Below are 13,071 nucleotides of genomic sequence, written 5' to 3' on the forward strand. Positions count from 1 at the left end.
CAGCATCCCTTCTCTGTTCACCAGCACGGTGGGTTTGCACGATCTAAAATGAGCATCCAGCTTGGGACAGCGTTTTGTTTTCCTCAGCCATGCTGCTCTAGCAGATTTCTCCAGACTTGGAAGATACTACAGTGACCACTAAAAAATTAAAAAAGCAGCAGGACGATTTCCAGCGGACAGTGCGGGGCACAGTATGGAGGGCTGTCCCTCTGCCCTCGGGGTGTGTGTGGGGCTGTCCCCTTGCCCTCGGGGTGTGTGTGGGGCTGTCCCCCTGCCCTCGGGGTGTGTGTGGGGCTGTCCCCCTGCCCTCGGGGTGTGTGTGGGGCTGTCCCCCTGCCCTCGGGGTGTGTGTGGGGCTGTCCCCCTGCCTGTGGGTTATGTGTGGGGCTGTCCCCCTGCCCTCGGGGTGTGTGTGGGGCTGTCCCCCTGCCCTCGGGCTGTGTGTGGGGCTGTCCCCCTGCCCTCGGGGTGTGTGTGGGGCTGTTCCCCTGCCCTCGGGGTGTGTGTGGGGCTGTCCCCCTGCCCTCGGGGTGTGTGGGGGGCTGTCCCCTTGCCCTCGGGGTGTGTGTGGGGCTGTCCCCTTGCCCTCGGGGTGTGTGTGGGGCTGTCCCCCTGCCCTCGGGGTGTGTGTGGGGCTGTCCCCCTGACCTCGGGGTGTGTGTGGGGCTGTTCCCCTGACCTCGGGGTGTGTGTGGGGCTGTCTCCCTGCCCTCGGGGTGTGTGTGGGGCTGTTCCCCTGCCCTCGGGGTGTGTGTGGGGCTGTTCCCCTGCCCTCGGGGTGTGTGTGGGGCTGTCCCCCTGCCCTCGGGGTGTGTGGGGGGCTGTCCCCTTGCCCTCGGGGTGTATGTGGGGCTGTCCCCCTGCCCTCGGGGTGTGTGTGGGGCTGTTCCCCTGCCCTCGGGGTGTGTGTGTGGGGCTATCCTGCCTGTGGGGAATGTGTGGGGCTGTCCCCCTGCCCGTGGGGTATGTGTGGGGCTGTCCCCCTGCCCTCGGGGTGTGTGTGGGGCTGTCCCCCTGCCCTCGGGCTGTGTGTGGGGGGCTGTCCCCCTGCCTGTGGGTTATGTGTGGGGTTTGGGCTCCAGTGCAGCTGCAAGTGCTCCCTCCAAGCGCGGGGCTTGCCCCCCGCAGGCTCGGCGGGCTTTGCTGCTCCCAGCGCTTTACACAGCGATTTCAAACCGGTTTTGTTAAACTCGGGAACGAACTGCAACGGAGCAGAGAGTTCCCGACCCGGCTGAGTCCCGGGAAGCGCCGCTGCCCCCGCTCCGGGCAGGAGCCCTTCGGCCGGGCCCGGGAACAGGCACCGGCTCCCCGTCGCATCCCGGAGGCCTCCCCGGGTCGGCGGGACTGAGCTGCGGGCCGTGCGGGTCCGTCTCGTCCCGTCCCCGCCGGCGGCCGAACATCCCGGGGCGGGGCGGGCTGGGCTGGGCGGCGGGCGGGGGTGGCTCCCGGGGCCGCCCCTCCGTTCCCACCGCCCGTTTCCTCCCCCGGGCCGGGTCGGAGCCCACTGCCCTCCGCCGGCACCGCGGCCACATCCCCGGCGGGCAGGCCGAGCTGCGCCGCGGGACGGGCCCGAGGGACGGCGGAGCAAGTGAGCGGCTTCTCCCCCTTCTTCCCCTTTCTCCCCGTTCTCTCCCTTTCTCCCCCTTCCTCGGGGTTCCCCCGCCTCGCCCGCGGCCGTCGGCAGCGCAGGGCTCCGCTGCGGGAGCCCGGCAGTTGCAAAACATCCCCTGGCTTTGCAGCACGGTTTAACTTTGTTGGGTTTTTTCCCCTTTGCTCCCCTTACACTTGGAGTAGCTAATTGGGTAGGAAAACACGAACTGCAGGGGTGGGATTACTTCATGCTCTTGCAATGCTGTTTTGCTGTTCGATTTGAGTCCCTTCGCGTGAGCAGCGCCCGCCCGGTGCTGCCCGGCCGCTGCTCCGCCGCCCGCGCCGTTTGCCCTTAGCAGGTTTTCACTTGAAAGGCGATTTCGCCGTCTCTGATGTTGTGGATTTCGGAGGAGGTTTGCTCTTTTGAACAGCAGCTCCCACAGTAGTCCCGGTCCTTGCTGTGTGCCCTGAGCCGTCCTCATCTGGCAGGTTCATTCCATCACTGGGGCTTTTTTTCCTTTAGTTTCGAGGACATTTCCACAGCAAATGTGAGCTCCGGGGAGGTGCTGGTGCAGCAGCGGGCTGTTTGTTCCCAGCCTGCTGGCTGGTGTCCCGGCTCCTGCAGCCAGGGGTTGTCACGGTGTGGAGCAGCTCTGATTTTCCTCCTCTGTTGGTGAAAGCTGGATTTCCTCAGGTTTGTCTGAGAATGGAGGGATTTCTCATACAAGTGGCATTGGAGTTTAGCAAGGCAAACCAGCAGAAATCCTCCCCTGAGAGTACAAGATGTGCAGATGTGTCCCCTGAAGAGCTTATTCTTGAATATGACCAACAAGTTCCATGTATTTTATAGAAAAAAACTACCAAGGAGGTGAGTGCTGGGCATTGATTCCTTAGGCCTGGAGCCAGCAGGATGTTTCAACATGGGGATGAGCAACCTGGAGTTGGCCCTTGGCTTGGCCACATGTGTGTTTGCACCACTGGAGAGTGTGCAAGTGAAAGACCAGTCTGTGTCTGTCTCACACTCAGCTTTCCAGTGTGTTCCCCTTCTGAAGGGGATGATGCACTGTAGTGCTCAGGAACTCACTTCTCCGTGTTATCTTCCCCTATGGGTACTTTTTCTTACTCTCAATTGACAATTCCAGCAGTAAAATAAGGAGGCAGCTATTTGTCTTCTTTATTGTAAACACTTTACCTGTGAAACAGTAACCCTAAAAATAATTAAAACCAAGGAAATTTGCTTTGCTCATCCTAAGCCTGGGCTTCCCCTGCTGGTATCATCCTCTGGGGTGTGGCTGTTGTGCTTTACTTACCTAAATTCATTTTATTGTGGCACTCAGAACTCCCCTGTAGTCCCTGGAAGTCGTCCTGCATTTTGAGGAGTTCAGAATTTGCTGAGTAGCTGCTTTTCTTCCCTGAAAGGTAGTCCTGTTAGGTGGGAAATTTCCTATCTCAGCCTGTTCCTGGTGACCTGACAGTTGGCTTTTGCAGCTTTCATCTCTGCAAAGGTGGACTTCATTGATATTGTTGAAATGCTTCCCAGTCCCAGGGAACCCACAGTCCACTCCTGTTTGCTCCCTGGAACTGTGTCAGTCTTGGAGGGTCAGCCCCAGTGCAGGGAGGTGCAGAGAAGTGCTTTTGGTGAGGTTGCTCTGGAGCTACAGAAGAGTCAGAGCCCCTGCAGGGAAAGTGATGTCACCTTGGTTCCTCTTCCTGGAGAACAGCTTCCTTTGGGATGAGGCATCTCCATCCTTCTGCAGTGCCAGGTTCCATAACTTCCATAACTTTCTCCAGCGACACCTGCTGTGATATTTGTGAGGAGCTTGGGGTGTTCATCTGTGAGAAAACTCAGTCACAATGTATTGTGTGTTCCTACAGGATGATTTAACCCTGAGATTAGCTCAGCTGGTTAGAGCTTAATGCCAAGGTTGTGGGTTCAATCCCTGAAGGGGCCATTCATTGAAGAGTTGAACTTGAAGATCCTTGTGGGTCCCTTCCAACTCGGAAGATTCTGTGATTAGAACAGTGGTCAGAAGTGGGTCAGATGTTCTCTCCAATGTGGCAGCAGGTATGTCAATTCTGAGCCCTTTACCTCCAGTGAGTTATAACTGAAGAGCAAACACCCTTGTTGGCTTTAAGGATTTAATTTTTTAAGAGTGCAAATCATTTGCACAGAGCTCAGCCACAGTAATCCCTGTCACTGCCCCCACGTGCAGCGCTGCTGGCTTTGGGAGGGGCAGGGCAGGGGCAGAGGCAGCGCAGGGCTGGGGCAGCAGCACAGGGTGGGGGCAGCAGGGCAGGGTGGGGGCAGCAGCACAGGGTGGGGGCAGCAGGGCAGGGCTGGGGCAGAAGCACAGGGTGGGGGCAGCAGCACAGGGTGGGGGCAGCAGGGCAGGGCTGGGGCAGAGGCAGTGCAGGGCTGGGGCAGCAGCACAGCGTGGGGGCAGCAGGGCAGGGCTGGGGCAGCAGGGCTGGGGCAGAGGCAGTGCAGGGCTGGGGCAGCAGCACAGCGTGGGGGCAGCAGGGCAGGGCTGGGGCAGAGGCAGTGCAGGGCTGGGGCAGCAGCACAGCGTGGGGGCAGCAGCACAGCGTGGGGGCAGCAGCACAGCGTGGGGGCAGCAGCACAGCGTGGGGGCAGCAGGGCAGGGCTGGGGCAGCAGCACAGCGTGGGGGCAGCAGGGCAGGGCTGGGGCAGCAGCACAGGGTGGGGGCAGCAGCACAGCGTGGGGGCAGCAGGGCAGGGCTGGGGCAGCAGCACAGGGTGGGGGCAGCAGGGTAGGGCTGGGGCAGCAGGGCTGGGGCAGAGGCAGTGCAGGGCTGGGGCAGCAGCACAGGGTGGGGGCAGAGGCAGTGCCTGAGCCAGCAGCAGCGTGGCTGGGGAATCCCGGGCAGGCCTGGGAGCAGCATTGAAGGGAATGTCGCTTGTGGCAGGGAGCCGAGCCAGAGAGTAACAGGACCCCGTCCATCCTGGCTCCCGGGCAGCAGGAGCTGGCAAGGACATGGGGACACTCTTTGGGGCAGGGCCTGGCTGCTCTGGGGGCACGGCTTCAGCTGCCACTTGTGGGGCCTGTGTGTGTCCCGGGAGCAGAAGTGTGTGTTGGCAGCTTCCCCAGCCCTGGGCTGAGCTCGCTGTGGAGCTCAGGGCTGTGCTCAGCTTGGGGTGGAGTTTCTCCTCCTTGCAGCCAGCATCCTCTCCAGGCTGGCCTGGCCCTTCCCTTCCGAATTGCTGCAAGTTTTTCCCAGCTTTAAGGCTGAGATGTTAGATGACATCTTTGTGATGAGCTGTGGCAGGTGAGGGATGCTGTGTCCTGCTGAGACTGTGTAAAATGCCACAGCCTGTTTGCTGCAGCACTAAAGCAGGCAGGAACAAGTGCCAGCCCCTGTGGCTCCTGGCCCTGGGCAGCCCCATGACCCCGTTGCTGCTTTCCTGCATCCCTGTGTCTGTCTGCTCAGAAAATGCTGCAGGAGCCTCTCACTTACCTGTGAGACACTTAACCTGTGTCTCATTGGTTCAGAACAAGAGCACATGGGACAAATCCTGCCCTGCCACTGACAGCCAGGACACTGATTGTTTTTTTGGGATGCCAAAAGCTATGAAGGAGAACCACATGGATTGAGGATGGGCACAGAGCTGCAGGACAGCAGTGCCATTTCAGTGGCCCTGAATTGTCCTGGGCAGAGTCACAGGGTGGGCTGGGTGCTTGCAGTGCTGCTCAGGTGGAACCAGTTACCCTGGTCTTTGCTTGCCTTCAGCAGCTGGGCAGGGTGGCAGAGGGGCCTTTGTGGCTGGGGCCCTCTGACTCTTTCACTGCTCCCCTCCCTCCCAGAAGGAAGGGTTGGTAGTGTGTTTTGGAGCTCTGATGCCATTCAAGCCATGCTTTGCTCAGCCACCTGTTGTCCCTGTGAGGACAAAGGACAGGATGTGGCTGGCTGGGATCACCTCGTGGGTGACCTCACTTCAGGATGGTGCCCACAGGAAAGGCAGTGCAAGACCACAAGTCCTCCTTTTTTTGGCCTCTCTGCCAAGATCCCCTGCACAAGCAGAGGTGTTTTCTACCACTGAGGGTGTGCTTGGGTCCCCTTTGGAGCAGATGTTTGGTGGTACCAGGTGTGGGCACAGCCTTACTGGGCTGCAGTGGAGATGCCAAGTCACCCAAGTCACCCACAGGTACTTGCGGCCCTGGACAAGCAGGGCTGGCACAGCTGGCTCTAGGTGGAGTGTTTGCACTGGAGAGCCCAAGCTTTCAGAAGCTTTAATAGGAAGTTACTTTTTGTGATAAATTGATGGCTTCATTTCTTGACCTTTCAAAGCTTTTCATGCATTAGCTACATGTAGGAAATGTAATTTTCCATGCTGAGAAACTAGCTCTGAAGCAGAATGACTGATGTGATCTTTTTTTGGATGTCTGGCAGGCCAAATTTAGTGTGAAACAAGGCTTGAGTCCCGGGCTGATCTCCTTTGCCTCTGAGTCTGCATGACAGCAGAGTTGAAAAGGGGAATGGGGGGAATTCAGTAGAATTGTTTTCTTTTGATGGTTGTGAAGCTTCTGGAGAGACACCAAGGCACAAGGGCTTCCAGACCTATAGAAGGATTTCAGCGATTGAAAAGTAGCTTGAGGGGAAAAAAGAAATGCTAAAATGAGGGAAGCTGAGCATTGCTTGGTCCTGAGCCCCTTGGCCCACAGGGCTCCTCTGCTGCTGTTCCCACTGGCAGCAGCAATTGGGGTGTGGTCCTGCTGTGCTGAGCAGCGCTGACAGCTCCAGTGTTGCTCTGTGTGCAGCCAGGCAGCTGTCACTGAGCTGTCACCTCTTCCCTGCTGTTCCTTTGGCTTCCTGGGGATAGTGTCTGTGCTGTCACTGTTCTGGGTGCTTTGGGGTTAGCCTTCAAAAGCCTTCTCCCAAAAGAGGGGCAGGAACCTGTCTCTGCTAAGGACTTGGCCCTGTTTTCCCCACAGCTGCTGTGGGTTACAGAGCATTTGGATGAACTCTGTGTGTGCCTGCAAGTCACTGTGGTGCCAGTGCCCAGCCTGGTTTTGGGGCTGTGTAACCAGTATGACACCCAGTTTTTGGTCTGTGCTTATTTACAGGAGGTACCTGGGGACATCACAGCAGCCTCGGCTGTGGCAGAGGGTGATTTGCCTCTTGGAGCCTCTGCAGTGACACCGTGAGAGCTGCCCACACACCGTGGTGAGAGTCGAGCAGGGCAGCTGCCTGTCCTGCTTTTAGTGCTAAGAATGTGGCAGATGGATAACAGAGCCCAGAAGTCCTTGGGATGCAAGTTCTGCTGCTTTCACTTGGAAGTTCCCCTCTGCCATGTATTGCTGTGCCAATTAAATGGGAAGGGTTGCAGCTGTCCTCTGGCCATGTTTGAGCTTCTTAGGTTGGACCTCTTTGCTACTTTGCTGCAAAAACCTCCCTTTCTAACGGAGTCCAGAGAGGAAACTGGACTAATCCTTCCCTTAAGTGCTTTTAACCTGCGTATGAGCCTTGGTTGGGGACTGTAAGGGGGGTGCACACAAACCCCTCATCATCTCACAGCAGATGAAGGAAAGCAGTTTGCCCTTCTAGAGCATCACTGCAAGGCCAGATGTGCTGATCTGCTGAGCTCCAGACATGCCTCTGGGGACCACAAACAGAATCATCTCCTTTTGTGCAGGTTTTTCCTTATGTGAGATGGAGAGAAGTGATTTCCTGGCCCCGCTTAAGAGCAGAGCTGTAAGCCCATGTTAATTAGCGATTAATTGGCTGCAGGGCAGGGGCAAAGGCAGGCTGGGGAATGCAGGTTGTCATGTGGCAGCAGTATCTTGAGGTCTTTTTGTGCCTGCTCTTGCAAGTTAGAGAAAACCTCAGCTTGGCCTTGGATTGGAGATATGTTGTGCCCCAGAGGTGGTGGAGCACAGCCCTGTGAGGATGTGACTCGATGCCACTGGGTGGGTTAAATCAGGCCCTGACTGCAGGTGATGCTGAGTGAGGAGTGTTTAAACCTCCCTGTGCCACAGCTGCTGCCTGCTGGGATGCCGGCCCCTCTCCCTCCTGAGCAGCAGGATGCTCGTCCCCGCCCTTAGGGTGTCAGTCAGGGGGTGCTCCCTCTGTCCCTGGAACCCGACAGACCGGACCTTCTCAGCCATGAGAAAAGCAGCCCTTGCTGAGCCAGCTCGTTCCCCAGGCTCTGCTGCTGGGACGTGCTGAGCTGACACAAGTGTACTCCTGTTTGAGAGTCCCTGGGGTGTCTGTAAGTACACTAATCCTCCCAAAGGGCCAAGGGGAAAGCGTCATCTGGGGAGGTGGCTCTTCATGGAAGTAACTGGGGAGGATCCTTGCCAGTGTGCTGGTGCCTCCTGTAGCGTCGGGACTGGTAGCTCTGTTTAGATGCCTCGTAAGAGGGGAGGTGCGAGAGAGCTTTAGGGAGCTGCTGCTCCTCTCAGCCGGGTGTTTCTTGAAGTTAATGGCTGTGGTGTGAAGGGTGTGAGATCTCTGTGAGCCCTCACAGTGAGTCTGGATGCCCAAAGTTGTTCTCTTCATCGAAAAAGAAGAGATGAGCCGTGAGTTTGTGACTGAGGAGAGGGAGACCTGCTGTGCAGGTCTGGCAGGGACCTGCCTTGCCTGGGAGGCACCTGCTTGCCCTGGTGCGTGCTTTGAAGAGGCACAGGAAGGGAAGGGAAGGGAAGGCTGCTCCGGGAACCAAGGCTGCTCCCAAGGCTGCCCTGCACTCCGGCACCTCGGGCTATTGTTCCTGGCTGCGGGGTGACGTTCCTCAGTGCTCTCCATCCAGATTGCTTCCCAGGGAACAGCCTCTGGATATGCGGGTGTTGGCTTGGATTTCCTCCTATGCAAATGAGTTTATAGGAATGTACTAAGCTCCTTTACAAAACAGCTTGAGCGCTAATGAAAGACATCACTGTGTAAGAGAAAAATATTGTTAGCACATTACTCCCCTCGTTAACGAGGTCAGATCATGGCCTTGCAATGAAATTAGTTTGTTTTGCTCTAATCAGTTTTAGTAGCTAGAGTGCTCAATAATTACTCATGTCCTTGTGAAAGGGATGGGACAGCATGACTAGAGCTGCTGGCAGACTGCTCTGACTCTGAAATGAAGTGTGGAGATGATTTTTGGGAGGGCATCTTTCCAGCTGCACTGTGCCCCTGGAGTGATGCTGGGCAGAGCCAGGAGCAGTCATGGGCCATAGCACAGCTCCTCTGGAGAGAGCTGTCCAGAGGGGTGTTTGGAGAGGCATTAACAGCAGGAACATCTTTGGACTCTGCTGCTTGTCTTCATGTTTACGATCTTACTTGACTTGCAGCATATAAATGTCTCTCTGAACGCTTCCTTTCTATGTGAACTGTCAAGAGGGGCTCACAAATACAGCTGCTTTCCAGACCAGAAGATGCACTCCTGGGTATCTGCACCTCTAGGATCTGCTCTTTATTTATTTTTTTTTCTGATGTCTGTGGTGTGTTCCTGAGAAGGCCACTTGTGGCCCCCAGGATGGATGGGCAGGGTGCTGAGAGCCACTGCTGTGGTGGTGCCCTGGTTCAGGAGGAATGATTGCCAGCAAACCGTGCTCTTCCTTACATGTGTGGTGGTTGTGCATGTGCCCTCTGCATATGCAGCTGCTGCCCAGCAAGAGAAGAGGAGCAGGCACCTTCTGGGCCTCACTCAGGGCTGGCAGGGTGGGCTGTGAGACCACAGGACATACTGTGCTCTCAGTGTCTCTCACTAGATCTGTACCTGTAAGCAGAGTCAAAGTGTAGCTTCTGATCAATAGCCAGACTGAGCTCAACCATCCCACCCGTGATGGAGGTAAGTGGTTCTTCTCCAGCATTCTGCCTGGCAGGTCCCTGGGAGCTCCCAGGAGTAGCACAGCTGCAGCACTCCAGTTGGTGCAGGGAATGGCTCTTGCTGGCACTGTGGCCTCCATTTCTTTGTGCTCTCCCTTCTTGATGGGTCCTCACAGGAACATGGGTTGGGCTCACAGTGCCACAGCTCAGCAGCTTCTACCTAAGTTGTCCTTTCCTGCCAAAGGACAAGTTTGTGCTGGAGCCCCCAGCTTTCCATCCCCTTAATCCACTTCCTGACTTCAGCTAAAATAGTGTTGATCCTTGCTATACTTTCCATTTCCTTCCTAGTGTTTCCTTCTGGCCCAATTCAGATGTGTTTCTCCCTCTGAAGCTGAGGGAACTGCAGTTGGGCAGTGACTTTCTTGGAGAGGTGCCAGGGCTGTTGGAGCTGGGGCAGTTGGAGGGCTGTGGTCTCTGCACCTCAGGGTTTGCCTCTGGCTGGCCATGATCAGTGAAGTATCACTTGCTGGGAGTACACAGGGCCCTTCCTGGCTCTGCTGCTCCATCTGTGTTCCCCCACCACCTGTCAGGGCACTTGGAGGTGACATTATAAGGAACTCTTCCCTAAATAGGAATGATGGGAGGAAATACTTCAATACAGTTTGTGTAGCTGGTGCTGTGTCTGTAGGTTGTAAATCCAGATTTAGAGGTTTGGCTACTGCATGGACCTGCTCCTCTGTGTTATGAAAGCTCCTAACACACTGACTGAGGCTGTGGCTGCTGAGCTGCCATCTGTGGTAGCCTTCCTGCTCCTTCCCATACCTTCTCTGACGGTGAGTCAGTTCAAGAAGCTCAACAGGCAGAAATGTGGTGTTCTGGTGTTGTAAGGTGATGGCTTGTCTGGTCCTGGGCTCAGAACTGCTGGTGTGGGTGCAGGGAATTGATGCTTGTCCTTGGTGAATTTTGAAATTCCTGTTGGTTGCTTTTTTCCAGCCTGTCCATACTTGTGAGTGGCAGCACAACCCTCTGGGACAGATGTTGTTCCTCCTGTGTCACCTGTCCTTGGTCCCACCCTTGTGTACTTCTCTTTAATCTCTGAGTTCAGCTGGGATGTCCTTATCCATCCATGCAGGTCCCTGTCACTACAGCTTGGTTTCCAGGAAGTGGAGATGGATTGTTCTTGAGCTTGGAGTATGAGATCCATGGCAGTCAGTGGGGTGTCCTGAATTGCTGCTCCCCCCAGGACTGTATCCCATGGGATTCCTCCAAGCAGGTCCCTGAGCAGGCCAGTGTTTGCTCTCCTGGAGTCCAGGGTTGTGGTCTGCAGGCTTGTGATCCTGTTCATCCTTGAGATCCTGAACTCCACCACCTCATGGGTGCTGTAGCTGATCCTGCCCAGGACCACCACAGCCCTGAACAGTTCTTCCTCATTTGTGAGTACCAGGCCCAACAGAGTGTCTCTTCCCATTGTCCCCTCTCTCCTGTGTCAGGAATCTGTCACCAGTGCTCCCCAAACCCCCCTGGCTTGAGCCCCACTGTGGTGTTCCTCCAGCACATCTTTGGGTTGTGGAAAGCCCCTGAGGACCAGGATCTGCAAACACGAGGCCTCTACCATTTGCCTGAATGTTTCATTTGCCCTGATCAGATGGTCTGGTGACACCTACCATGATGTCACCTGTGCTGATCTGTACCCCAGCCCTGAGCCTTAACGGCTCCACTGACACGTTGGCCATCCTAAGGCACAGCCCCCTGGGCTCCACGCAACTCCCTTCTGTCCCACGGATCCCATGGCATCAGTTGGTCACCTCAGCTGTCCCCCCATGTCCTGGGGAGGCTGCACCCTCAGCTGTGCCCCAGCTCTGCCTCCAGGCAGCATCCTGGGCCTGGGAGCTTGAGCCTTGCACTGGCTGCAGCACTGGCCTCTCCTCTAATCGGTTTTGAATTTCCCACATTTTAATCCCACTGAATGCCCTTAATTCCTGTGTCATGGAACAAGGAGAGCTCTGTCCAGAAAAGCTCTGTTAGAGACGTGTATTTTGGCAATTCTAAAAATACACCTCTCTTGCCGAGGCTTGTGCAGGGTAGTCATGGCAACGTGGCTCCAGGAGCAGGGTTAAAAACAATTGCACCAATTAAGGGGGAAATAGAGCTGTTCAAGCTTATAAAACCTAAAAATTAAAAAAAAAAAAAGAATGAAGTACCAAACACCATGTGTGATGCTGTGGTCTCTGGGCCATCTTGTATTGGCTTGATTTAAACAGTGCCCCATCCACTCTTAAGGAGCATCTCATGTCCTGAGAGAGCTGGGGCTATTCAGCTGCAGAAGAGAAGGTTCTGGGGAGACCTGAGAGCCACTTCCAGTGCCTAAAGGGGCTCCAGGAGAGTTGGAGAGGGACCTGGGACAAGGGATGGAGGGACCCGACAAGGGATGGAGGGACCCGACAAGGGATGGAGGGACCCGACAAGGGGGAATGGCTTCACCCTGACAGAGGACAGGGTTACATGGGATATTATTGGGAAGCAATTCTTGGCTGTGAGAGTGGGGATGCCCCATCCCTGGGAGTGTTCCAGGCCAAGATGGATGGGATTTGGATTCACCTGGGCTAGTGGAAGTTGTCCCTGCTCATTGAAGGGGGTGGAATGTGATCATCTTCAAGGTCCTTTCCAGCCCAGCCCATGCTCTGGCTCTGTGGATGAATGAGAACAGCCTGGCTGGGACTTGGGCAGTGCTTGAGAACAAACTCATGGTGTGTAGAACAGTTTTGGCCTGCAGTGTTGGCCTGTGCCAGGGGGCAGGTGGATGTTAAAATTCATGTGCTGAGCCAAAGTCCCTCAAAATCAATGGAGATGCTTTCATTGATGGATTAGCTCAGGGATGGGAACTCAGGATAGTAAAAGAGACCAGATGAGTCTGAAAGCAAAGAGCTATTGTTTCCAAACTGTATTTGCTTTAATTGTGCTTGCTGAGCCCTGGCCAGGGCTGGAGGAAGCCTCAGGAATGTCATCAGCTTGCTGGAGATGGCACTGGGAAGTATGTCTCTGTCTAGTGAAGCCTTTTGGGCAATCTGGTCCTTTAAAAAGCTTGAAATAAAGTGACTTTGTGCATCTTTTTGCAGTGCCTCACAGAAAAATATAATTAAAGGATTCAGAGCATCTCTTTCCAAAATATTTCCAGGATTTTGCAGATATTGGAGCTGTTTTCCCTTGCTTGCTGTCTGTGCTTTGTCCCCCCTGTGTGCTGATGCCATGCCATGTTTTTTGGGGACAGACAAGGAGGTTTGGGTGCAAATGTTCCCCTGCCTGATGCTCTATGAGGTTTCTGAGCCTGGAGCAGAGAGTGGTGAGGATTCTGCTGCCTGTCCTTGGGCTCGAGCCTGGGGAGGGATCCTGCCCTACCTCTTCTCACCACAGCTGCTCAGCTCTGCTCTCAATCAGTCCCACTGGTCCTGAAGAGCCCTTGGAAGCTTCTTGCTGTGCACCTGAGCTCTGGAGAGGAGGATCCCAGGGAGGGGTCCTGCTCACTGAGTGGTTTGGCTTGTTCTGGAGAGGTGGAGGTTAAAACTGTGCTGGGCTGGGAGCGGTGGACGCCAGACAGAGGTCTGTGCAGAGGAAGGAAGCGGGGGCCGAGCAGCTGCGTGTGGAGGATCCTGCCCCGCTGCAAAGCAGCACAAGGGCCTCCTGAGACAATTTAGGTGAAGGAAGCTG

General features: G+C 55.8%; 1 protein-coding gene across 2 annotated transcripts in view; it reads left to right on the forward strand.

Moving 5' to 3' along the window:
- The first annotated feature begins 1,496 nt into the window (after nt 1-1,496).
- Nucleotides 1,497-13,071, forward strand: part of LOC139679499 (ankyrin repeat and fibronectin type-III domain-containing protein 1-like) — a 262,772-nt gene continuing 251,197 nt past the window's right edge. For both annotated transcript variants that reach the window (XM_071571290.1, XM_071571291.1), the window contains exon 1: nt 1,497-1,588. The gene's annotated coding sequence lies outside the window, so the exon portion shown is untranslated. The remainder of the gene's footprint in view (nt 1,589-13,071) is intronic.

Source organism: Pithys albifrons, chromosome 16 (assembly GCF_047495875.1).
Source record: "Pithys albifrons albifrons isolate INPA30051 chromosome 16, PitAlb_v1, whole genome shotgun sequence".
Lineage (NCBI taxonomy): Eukaryota > Metazoa > Chordata > Aves > Passeriformes > Thamnophilidae > Pithys > Pithys albifrons.